We start from the raw sequence: 12,967 nt of genomic DNA on the forward strand, positions 1-12,967 counted from the left end.
GTAATTTATCCTTAGAAACCTTGTGTCCTGTCTGGGAGAGGTGAAACAGAAGCTGTTAAGTGTCTGCCAGGGATGACTCAAATGAATCAGAGCATAACAATAAGTCATCAACATATTGTATTATCACCAACCCATTCTCAGGTTAAAGGGATTGCAAATAGTCATGTAGGGCTTGGGAGAAAATACTTGGGTTGTCAATGAAACCTTGGGGGAGATGAGTCCAGGTATACTGTACTCCCCTGTAAGAGAAGGCAAAGAGGTACTGGCTGTTGGGGTGAAGAGGAATGGAAATGAAAGCAGAGCAGAGGTCAATTACAGTGAAGTACTTAGAGGTAGAGGGAATCTGCATGAGGATGACAGCTGGATTGGGCACTACGGGGAATTGGCTGTTAACTATTTTGTTTATTCCCCTTAAATCCTGCACTAGCCTGTAACCCCTCCCCCCACTCTTTTTTCACGGGGATGATGGGACTATTGGCTGTGCTGGACATCCTGACTAGGATGCCCTGCTGTAGCAGCCATTCTATGACAGGGTATACTCCTAATTCCACCTCTGGTTTCAGAGGGTACTTGGGGATTTTTGGAGCTATCCTGCCATCTTTTGTTTGCACTACTACTGGGGCTACATTTACCATCAATCCAGTGTCCTATCCATCTTTGGTCCATAAGGAACCCGGTATTTGTGAGATCATTTCCTCTACCTACGATGGACATGTGTCTAGAACGGTTGAGTGCAACATTAGCCTTTGAGGGGTGTCTAACATATCTTGTACTTCCTGTGCATGGTTCTCAGGGATATCTAAAAACACACCATCAGGGGTACAATATATAACACACTGTTTTTTGCATAATAAATCTCTGCCAGGTAGATTAGTCGGAGCCAATGCAGCCAACAAGAAAGAATGCTTGGTATGCAAGGGCCCTATTGAACCTCCGCAGGTTTGGTCAAAGGGTACTGTTGCACTTTTCCTGTTACTCCGATTGCCGAAATAGTTTTGCCCGTGGTCATTATTCCTGTTTAAGAGTTTAATACAGATCTGGCCACCCCTGTATCTACAAGGAAATGTTGTCTTGTGCCGGCTACATTGACCATGCCCTCAGGATCATCTCCAAGGTCAGCAGTCAGTTTCACTGGCTGCAGAATACAGGTGTGAACTGACCTCTATTGTGGATTTGGGCCTTCCCGCAGAGCATTGACAGCTACTATGTGTGAGGGTAATATCTGTGAGGTTTCGGAGGTTGGCCACTCCTTCCTTGGTGGGTACCTCCATGTTTCGCCTCTGTGTGGTTCATAATTTCTTCTATATGTTCCCTGGTCCCATCTATCTGTCTGATAACATGGCTCATGTTCTTGTCTAGGGGGTCTATACTTACTATGTGTCCCTGTGTTCCTACAATCTCTAGCAAAATGTCCTTCCATCTGCCAAATGTAACATTTTATTAACCTTCTCCAGTTCTCTACTAAGGTCTGAGGTTTCGGTTGGTTGGTCATCCCTTCAAGTGCCTGTATACTTACCACCAGCAAACTTTCCCCTTGCGATTCTTTGTGTTTGATGATATTCCGGGCATGTTCAATAGCAGAATCTCTCAAGGCATCTACCGTAATCCCCCTCCAATTAGGCAAAGAAGTCTGTACTCTGGTTTTCAATGCCTCCTTGAGCCCGTGCATTTGAACAGAGACAGCCACCTCCCTGTGGTTCACATTATCCTTTATATCCTCTATCCCAGTGTATTTAGCCATATCTTGTAAAGCTCTATGGAAATATTCGGATTCCAGTTCACTTTCTTTCTGTTTGATTGTGAAAATCTTATTCCACTTTACAACTGTGGGGAAATACAATCCTAATTGTATATTAATCTGTCTTATGTTCTCCTAATTGCATTCATCAGTCAGAGGACTATCTGCCTCTATCTTGCAATCTGTTCTAAATGTTTGGGTGTCAATATTAGGGGGTAGGCACGCTCTTAACACTGTACACCAATCTTTGTTTATGGGTTCATTGGCATTGCCCAGGTCTTAATAAACTTCAGGCATCCGGCTAAATCTCTCCTGGGATCATGGAATTCTGATATGATTGACTGCAGTTCGGATCTGGTCCATGGGCAATACATTGCAATATTCCTAATGGGGGTTACCCCGTCCCTGTCAGTTCTTCCATTAGGGACAGCAATTATGCAGACGGGGTGTAGCCCTGCTATATCACTCCTTTCTGACTCAACTTGGAGATACACTGTCTCTTCATAATGGATGGACCCATACTTACAGGTAGCTCTGATCCCGGCCATCTCACATGAAGAGGACGCAGTTGTTACTCTTACCGGTTGAGCTTGCCCCACCTGGGTTTCCTGTATGGTTACTGCCTGAGAGAGAGCCAAGATCAGGCTAGGTTCGTCACCCTTTTCTGAACTATGACCCTTGAAAGAACTTAAAACGGGGTACAATTTGCATGGGTTAGGGTCAATACAATTTGTAAGTGCATCCCTATCATTTCCTATGCTATTGGTTGTAGCAGCATTCTCTCCATCGACATATGTCGGTGGTGGTGCACGCACATTCCCATTACTGTCTGGATTGGAACTTGCTACACAAGCAAGTTCCCTTTGCATTTCTCCCTCTTGTTGCCATATGTTTAAACAGTCATTATGTCTGATCCTTTGTTTCTTGGATTTGATCAGACATATCCTATTTCTAACATTCTGCAGCACCTCTGGTTCATTACTACCAACCCTAGGAAATGATGCCCTATCATCAACAGTCATTCGTACCCATTCATCACAAAAAAGCCTCTGTGTAAGGACCATATTTCCTATACATAATATAACCGGCGGACCCTTTCGGCCCCCGTACTTCAGCCTGAACCCTGGCTGCCGAACATTTCTCACTTGTGCATTTGGCTCCCATCGTGGGCCTTTTAAAACAATCCGCAAATGGACAATACGAGCAAATGGTGAAAGTCCTCCGAGTTCTTTCACCAACTCCTTCTCCGCTGGAAAGTACCACGGCCCACTTCTGTAGTGACTGCCGCATACCCAGTGAGGATCCTACCAGACCTGTCAGCACTGGAAGTATGACGTATTAACAGCAATAAATCAATACCCCGCCTTTTTCAGTGAATGTTACAGGCCTGGATTCTATCCACTGGAATTTTCTTGGGTGAGAAACAACTTATTGATCACCCTATCCAATGAATTTCCACCTAGGAATATTTCCTGTGAGAGTCAGCGAAAATTCCTTCTCTTTACACAAATCACATCTGCGTATGCTAACACAGTGAGTATGATAACGCAATTGCGCAAAATGACGCTAATGGTATCACGTTGTGCCACGTATTACATACACACACGTGTGGTCCAATCACACGACTCACAAATACTTGTTATTTGTGTGCCTTACGATTATGAAGACAATTTTACTTTTAGAAGAGTATGTCTCCGTCACCTGGGGGGTTTTAGCTAACCCCACACCTTGGCCTTAAACGATCGGTTGCGAGCCGCCACGCCACTGGAGCTTCTCCTAGCTGAGTGTCTTGCCCTATGGGATCCCGAATTCCAGGGTTCAATACAATCACACCTACTTTCAACCCACACTAATACATAATATTTTCTGTACAGAAAAAAAATCACTCCCTTTGATTGATAGCTTGCCCCAGAGGTAGTACCCTTATAATAAGATTTTGAGTAATTTGTCTAAAATTGGATAGTTAGTTGTTAATAAGTATTTTATCCCACCTTAACATTAACTTCTATTATGTGGCAAACTTGTGCTCGCTATTTTACGCAACTCTTGCGTAAGTGCACAACCGTGCACGTAATCGTGCACATGTGCACATTCCCGTACGCACGCTTCACGTACTGTTGTACCGTGCCACGTGTGTACCGTGCATTCGCAAATAAATATTCTACACTTATATCGATCAATGTAAGTAATGCAGCAAATTCGTGTTTCTACTGCTTTTGCTTAATACACAATACACCTTTGTTCCTCACACATGCTGGAAGTCACCCATGAGGATAACTTCCGTTGTGTGCTGCCTAATCTTTTTTAGGCCGAAACTGAGTTTTGTATGTGTTTTACAAGTACCCACTTAAATACACCAAATGTATAACAAATAACTTATCCGATTCTATGCAGATCTATAATGACTATTACAACCTATGGCAACAATATATGAGAATATACATAAAAATATCAGTATGCTTGTGCGCGTTTTTGCGCCAAAAGTTACACACACAAAAAAACATAATAGCTTTTCCTTGCTGTCCCTCGGTTCACATCAGCACCTCTGAGACTATACAGGATAGACGTGGTCTAACAACATTAGGTAGTTTTAACACAAAACAAAATTACTTTAGATGTGTCTCCACCCTTTGTTGTTTATTACCCATATGTTAACACTGATGTCATAATTTGCAAGCATAACAACATTTGTTGCACTGCAGTGCATAAAGTACATTAAAAACAATTAACAATGTACTGTACAGTACATACTGTCACAAAATAGAACCCCATAATGATAAAATACAGTATACAGTACATACTGTAGCATATTGTTTCTATTTCCAAAATACAGTATACAGTACAGTACTTACTGGTTGGGAATGGTGTTAGTGGGGGAGGCAGAGGTCTCAGGAGACTTGGCAGTTCAGGACCTGTGAAAAACGAATTACAAGAGGTTCATTCAATGAAATACTCTTTTCGACACAATACAGTACAGTACTGTACATGAAACTTTCAATTGCATCCGACACATTTTTGCATTGTCCACTTTCACATCCACTTGACCCCCTGGCCCATATTGCTGTGTGAGCATACTGTACATTTGTTAACACTGATGTAGTACAGTATTTGAAAAGCACTACAAAATTTGTGGCACTACAGTGCATACTGTAAAGTACAGTACATTTAATAAAATAATAATTATGTACTGTACATACTGTTACTAAATAACATCTAACAGACAAAAAATTAAAAACACACAATAGCCTCTAAAAAGATTAAATATACATACAGTACTGTACATTGTACCTTACCTTGTTGGGATTTCTGCAGTCAGGATGCTGCTTTCGGTCACCTAACCACTGGAATCATGACCGCTGGTCACACAAACCCAACCCATTGGTAGAACACGTCCAGTACAGTACAGTACTGTAGATTACTTACTGGGCCGGTGTGAGGTCTCCTCCTCCTCCTCCTCCTCCTCCTCCTCCACCTCCTCTGCCTCCACCTCCTCTGCCTCCATGACGATATCTGTGTGGAATATAAAAACAATATTATAAACAAAAAAAGACAAGGCAAAGTTTACATCGTTGTTTATAGTACTACAGTATAGTACAGTACTTTACAGTAGTACAGTGGTACAGGAAGTAGAGTACAGGAGACAGAGATACATTCTTAATAGGAGTACTGTAGAATGACCGTTTATTAGTAGAGGATGTACTGTACCTGCATTTAAAATACCAGCTGTAGGAATCCCGGCATTCAGAATGCTGAGACCGGAATCAAAGTATGATTGAAGGGTTAGGGGGTAGTGGAGGAGGGTTTGTATACTGTACCTCACCCTGTTGGGATTTCTGCTCTCAGGATGCCACTATCGGTCACTTGAACCCATGACATTGGTACACAATGTACAATACAGTACAGTACTGTAGATTAATTGCTGGCCTGAAGGCTCCCCCATCTCCTACTCCTCCTCCTCTGCCTCCGTATCAATCACATGGCGGTCTGTGTGGAAAGATGCTAGGCTGAACAGCAGCCTGGCTGAACACGGTTATCTTAGAAGGGTTGTTTTATAAGGGTTAAGAAAATATTACAATATAAACTTACCCAGGACTTGCATAGTGGCTGTATCTTTGCCATATATTGAAGGGCTGTGCTGGACCAATGTGACGATTGCTCTCCTTTCTCTGCGGGTAATCTACACTCATCATTTGGAGTTTGGGTCTGCTTAGAATGTACATGCTGCAGTGATATTTTTATTATATTAGGTAATCTACACTGTTAATTTTTATATCATAAGTTATATTGTATTCTAGGATGATACTTTATTTAAACTTAGAAATAGTTGGTAAACTCCTATCTCAGTGTTTGCTTTAGTTGAGTTTTATGGCATGCTCTGTAACTGGGGGTGGGGTGTTAGGCCTTGATTGCACTTATCAGACACACGTGGATACGTACCATTCATAAGGAAAGATGCTAGACTGAACAGCAGCCTTAAGCAGGATGAAAACAGATAGAAACACCCAACCAACATTGCAACAAAACAACCAGTTTTGGTGTTTTGATTGAGGATGAAAGGAAGTTTCATCCTCAATCATAATCATCTGTGCATTTACGCATATGTATATATCTTTCCAACTATAATCCTCATGACCTCTAAGAACAGAATGCAACCAATTTTGTATAAAACCAGTTACATTGTGATTTGCAGGTGACTGTACATACCTGTTTGTCATTTTGCTCTGTCATGCTCAGTTAACATACAGTGGACCAACACCAGTAAATAGGAACCTGAACATTTAACTCAAACAAGTGAAACCTTACACTCTCAGCCTAGATAACTCCCAAACAAACTATGTACCACAAATTGATTTTTGCCATTGCTCTTCATGGAATATTCATAAAGGCCATTGCATCATTCAGTCTCCCAGTAACTCACCTCTCTGTACATGTTGCCCCCTCAATTATTCACTCCCCTCTTATTAACACTCATGTGCTTTTTACTTCCCTATACTCATTGACAATAACATCTACAACAGGCTTGTCCAACCCGCGGCCCGCGGGCCGCATGCGGCCCAGGTCGCCTAGTAATGCGGCCCAGTGTAATTTTTTATTTTTTAAGAAATTCTAAACTAAAGTTTCAAGTTACACTACCGGCGCTTGCGGCAGGAATGCGGCCGGGGCACGTCACAACGGTGACGCCAGCGCGCTTCATCCGCCCCTTCCATTTATTTTTTTTGCAGAGTACGGACACCACATGTGAAGCTGAGCCGGCCCCAGCAGGCTGTCAGCACATCCTGATTGGATTGCTGCCGCTGGGACCAGCACCAGCTCACGCCCTCTCCGCTGTCAGTCACAGTGTAGCCCTCCTCCGCTGCATAGCGGCACACGTGACTGAGCAGCACGAGAGTAGAGGAGCCCAGCGGAGAAATTGGCTCTACAAGAACTCGTAAGTGAGACGGGGGGGGGGGGGTGTCTGAAGTCCGTGGCCGCACCGCTGTACAGTGTCCGGGGGGGGGGAGAAATCGGGATCTGAAGTCCGTGGCCGCGGCCCGCGCCGCTGTACAGTGTGTCCCGGGGGGGGGGGGGAGAGAGGAGGTCTGAACCGCTGTACAGTGTCGGGGGAAGGGAGGGTCTGGTCTGAAGTCCAGCGCCACGCCGCAATACAGTGTCCGGGGGGTTTCTTGGGAGCTGGGATGGACTTGATGTCCAGCGCTGCAGCAGTAAAATGAGGCCGGCGGTGTCTAAACTCCACAGTACAGATTGGTTCGGGGGGAGGGGGTAACGAGGATGAAGTCAGGTGCCACTGCAGTACAATGTGTCCGGGAGGGGGGGGGGTTTGGGGTCCGCTGTCAGTCACAGTGTAGCCCTCCTCTACTGCACAGTGGCACACGTGACAGCAGCACGGAGCTCAGCCCAGCGGGAGAAATTTGTGGGCCCTTGAAGAAGCACAGTGTGGAGGGGGGGGGGGGAGAGGAGAGGACTACAGTGTGTGTGTGTGGGGGGGGATGCATTGGTGGCTGAGAAACAATGTCAAACATCTCACTAACTTCATTTCCAAGTAAGTTTAATATGTTAACTATGTTTTCTATGTTTTTTTTGGATGATCAGGTATCGTTACTGTTATTTTATTTTATGTGCGGCCCAAACCAAATTTTCATCTTCTAATGTGGCCCAGGGAAGGTGAAAGGTTGGACACACCTGATCTACAACCTCTCACCATAAAATTTTTTCACAAACCTCTGACACTCACATTTATCTCTCTCTTCTGCTTCTGATAGCTGGTGACATTTCACCAAATCCAGGACCCAACCACTTGCATCACTCACCTTCACCTGATTTACTGCAATATAGAAATCCAGCTAATTTCATAAACATCACATGTCTTCAATCACCCTCCAGATCACTAAAATGTGCCTTATGGAATGCACCAGGGACGTGCAGTCAGGGGAGGCAGGGGAGGCAGTGCCTCCCCTGTCATTCTCCCCTGTCATTAATGATTATAATAATATAAAGAAGACACTTATGACACATATTCTGTGTCATAAGTATATGCTTTATATGATTGTAATAATTTTTACATGAGAAAACAAGTTTTGATCTGTGTTAGAGGCACCGATAGCGGTGCCTCCTGCGGCTAATGACAAACGGTTGGATGCGGGGGGCAGGCAGGGGGCGGAGCCAAAGAGAGGGCTGTAAAAGCCCATTAAAAAAGAAGTATAAGTGGCACTAGTATGAGTGCCTCAGTGACAGGGGCGTGCTTTCAGCGCATATGAAAGCACGCCCCTGTCACTGATGCAAATATGATTGGGCACCAGATCCTGAGCCCACCCTGGAGTCCGGCCTGCTTAACGCCTGATTTGAGTCCCGGACGGCATCAGCGGAACTCATGCTCCAGCCAGCCGTCTGTCTCGGTCCCGCCGCCAGTAGCAGTAGTTCGGAGACCGCGCTGTGGGACAGGAGGCATGAATGAATGCTCTCCCCAGCGAGGGCAGCGTCAGTGGAGCTCATGCTCCAGCCAGCCGCCTGTCTCGGTCCCGCCGGCCAGTAGCAGTAGTTCGGCCACCGCGCTGCGGGACGGGAGGCATAATTGAATACTCTCCCCATCGACCCCAGCAGTGACCCCAGGCAAGCAAGGGGGGCCGGAGACCAGACATGGGGGGGGATGAGCCATGGAGAGAGAGGCAGCCATGCGGGGACTCAGGGGGGGCGGACACACGGTGGGGAGGGGGGCAACCTTGGGAATACACAGGGGGAAAGCAGCATTGGGGACCTTAAGGGGGGAGGCAGCCATGGGGATATAAAGGAAGGGAAGCAGCATTGGGGACCTTAAGGGGGGAGGCAGCCATTGGGACATAAAGGAGGGGAAGCAGCATTGGGGACCTTAAGGGGGGAGGTAGCTTGGGGATACACAGGGGGGAGGCAGTCTTGGGGTGATACAGGGGGGAGGCAGACGCTCCTGATTGGCTGCCGGTCTGCAGCAGATTACAGCACACACATTTAGCACACACATTTCAAATCTGCCACGCGGCCACTCCTTATTGGCTGTCGGTCCGCAGCAGATATGAAATAGTAGCGATTCGGTCATAGGAGCCGCAGTGCTGCCGACCACAGCCTCCTCCTCCTTGCACTGCCGCCGTCTTCTGCCTCCTCCTCACTACACCGCCACTACTCTCATCCGCACCCCGCCGCCCTCAGTTCTTCTCTGCACTTCCGTCGCACCATGCCGAACACAGCCTCCTCATCCACGGCACTGCAGACCACAGCATCCTCCGCAACGCCGCTGCTAAAAAGGTAATCTTACCCTGCTGCCTTTCTCTCTCCCTATTCCCTACTGTATGCCCTTGCTGTCCCTCTCCATGTCCCTATGTCTCTGCTGTCATTGTCCCTGTCCCTATGTCCTTGCTGTCACTTTCCCTGTCCCTCTGTTACTCTCCCTGTCCCTATGTCCCTGCTGTCACTTTCCCTCTCCCTGTACCTGCTGTCACTCTCCCTGAATTTTGTCTCATTCCATGTGGCATACTGTGAATTTTGTCTCATTCCGTGTGCTATTATGTGAATTTCAGCTCATACCGTGTGGTAAAATCTGAATTTTGGGTCATACCGTGTGCTGTAATGTGAAGTTCGGCTCATACTGTGTGCTGTAATGTGAATTTTGGCTCATACTATGTGCTGTAATGTGAATTTCGGCTTATACCGTGTGGTAAAATATGAATTTCGGCTCATACAGTGTGGTAAAATATGAATTTTGGCTCATACCGTGTGCTGTAATGTGAATTTCGGCTCATACCGTGTGCTGTAATGTGAATTTCGGCTCATACCGTGTGGTAAAATATGAATTTCGGCTCATACTGTGTGTTGTAATGTGAATTCGGCTCATACTGTGTGGTAAAATATGAATTTTGTGTCATACGGTGTGCTGTAATGGGAATTTCGGCTCATACCGTGTGCTGTAATGTGAATTTCGGCTCATACCGTGTGGTAAAATATGAATTTCGGCTCATACCGTGTGCTGTAATGTGAATTTCGACTCATACCGTGTGCTGTAATGTGAATTCGGCTCATACCTTGTGCTGTAATGTGAATTCGGCTCATACCGTGTGCTGTAATGTGAATTTCGGCTCATACTGTGTGGTAAAATATGAATTTCGGCTCATATGGTGTGCTGTATTGTGAATTTCGGCTCATACCGTGTGCTGTAATGTGAATTTCGGCTCATACTGTGTGGTATCAAGTGAAAGGGGCGCCAGTACTAGATAGTATAAGGGGTCCTACTACACTGAAGGACACACCCCTGTTTGAGTGGCCACACCCCCTTTTCCGGAGGTGCACGCATAATTGCAACCTTCACTTTTCCATACCCCCACTGTATGTATGTATGTATATATATATATATATATATATATAAAATCTCAGTGCCTCCCCAGCAAATGACCTCACCGCACGTCACTGGATTGCACGCTCTGTTTGTAACAAATTAACATCCATCCATGACCTTTTCATATCTAATAACTTCAATCTGCTGGTTATAAAAGAAACCCAGCTCACACAATCAGACACAGCCTCCCCTGCAGCACTGTCCCATGGTGGTCTCCACTTTGCACACACCTTCAGGCCTGGTAACTATAAAGGAGGAGGAGTTGGACGATTACTTTCCCAATCTTTCACATACACTGTTCTACCATAGGTTCCATCACTCACATTTACATCATTTGAAGTACATTCCATCAAGGTTTACTCTCCTTTCTCCCTGTGTGTTGTAGCTATCTATCGCCCACCTGGGCATCCCAAACAATTTCTGGAAGATTTTTCTGCCTGGCTCCCTCACTTCCTATCCTCTGACATCTCCACCATTATCATGGGTGATTTCAATATTGCTATTGATTGTCCAAAATCAGCTTCTCACGCCTCCAATCTACTCTCTCTAACCTCCTATCTCAGCCTCTCCCAATGGACTGACTCCTCTACTCATTGGGAGGACCACTGCCTTGATCTAGTATTCACCAGACTATGCTTAGTTTCTGAACTCACTAACACTCCTTTCCCCCTCTCAGACCACAACCTTATCACCTGCATGCTCTCCTCCGTTAATTCAAACTCTATGTTGCTGAAGTCCTCCAATCCTCCTCAAACCCGCAGACATATTAACACAATTAATCTTCAAGAACTTTCCACCTCACTCCAAAAAACTGCTTTCACCTGTTTCTGCCTTAACCTCTCCTGAGATGGCTGTATTACACCTGAATGAGTCTCTAGAACTAGCCCTTGAAGAAGTGGCTCCAGCTACCCATCACACTCCTCTAACCCCAAACAACTCTTTAACACATTTAAATCACTTCTGAATCCTCCCTCACCTACCCCACCAGCCACTATCAAGGCACAAGATCTTGCTTCCTACTTCAAGGAGAAGATTGATAAGATCCGAGATGAAATGCAATGGTCTTCAGCAGCCAGTGACCTGCTCAGTTCTTTACCTGAACCCTCTGGCACTCTTTCTTCATTAGATCTTACAAATGAAGATGAAGTATCATCACTCTTCTCATCCTGCTTCTCTACTACTTCTCCTCTTGATGCTTTACCCTCACAAATAAGTAAAGCTCTGTCTCTGGTGCTCATCCCTACCTGAACTAACATCTGTAATCTCTCTCACTCTCTACTGGTATTTTTCCTTCACTCTTCAAGCATGCAGTTATTACTCTTATTTTGAAAAAAATAAATTCTGACCCTTACTCTCTCTCAAACTACTGCCCTATCTCTCAGCTCCCTTGTCTCTCTAAGCTATTTGAGAGACTTGCCTACACTCGACTCACACACTTTCTTTACTCACACAATTTATTGAACCCACTTCAGTCAGGCTTCCATTCCCAACACTCCACAGAGACAGCACTGACTAAAGTGGTTAATGATTTGGTCACTACGAAGTCTAAAGGCCATTACTTACTACTTATTCTACTAGGTCTATCTGCTGCCTTTGACAATGTTGACTACTCTCTTTTCATGCAAACACTACAATCCCTAAATCTTAAAGACACATCCCTTTATTGGTTTCTTTCCTACTTATCTAATCGCTCCTTCAGTGTTCACTTCTCTGAATCTACCTCCTCTTAGTTACCTCTTTCAGTTGGAGAACTGCAAGGCTCAGTCTTGGGTCCTCTGCTTTTCTCTATCTATACCTCATCTCTTGGTAAACTAATCAGCTCTTTTGGATTTCAGTATCATCTGTACACAGATGATACTCAAATCTACCTATCCTCCCCTGATTTGTCCCTATCTATACTGGGCTGTGTCACTGAATGCCTATCTGCCACTTCATCTTGGATGACAGTACGGATGGTGTAATGGTTGGCATTACTGCCTCACAGCACTGAGGTCATGGGTTCAATTCCCACCATGGCCCTAACTGTGTGGAGTTTGTATATTCTCCCCGTACTTGCGTGGGTTTCCTCCGGGTACTCCGGTTTCCTCCCACAAACCAAAAATATACTGGTATGTTAATTGACTCCTAACAAAATTAACCCTAGTGTAAATGTGGTAGGGAATATAGATTGTAAGCTCCACTGGGGCAGGGACTGGTGTGAATAGACAATTATTCTCTGTAAAGCATTGCGGAATATGTGTGCACCTTTGCACTATATAAATAACTGGTAATAATAATAATAATGACATCTCGCAACCTCAAACTTAATATTTCAAAGACAGAGTTAATTATATTTCCACCGGCCAATAGTTGGTACCAACCTGATATCTCTG

The sequence above is a fragment of the Pseudophryne corroboree genome, chromosome 3, assembly GCF_028390025.1.
Source record: "Pseudophryne corroboree isolate aPseCor3 chromosome 3, aPseCor3.hap2, whole genome shotgun sequence".
Taxonomy (NCBI): domain Eukaryota; kingdom Metazoa; phylum Chordata; class Amphibia; order Anura; family Myobatrachidae; genus Pseudophryne; species Pseudophryne corroboree.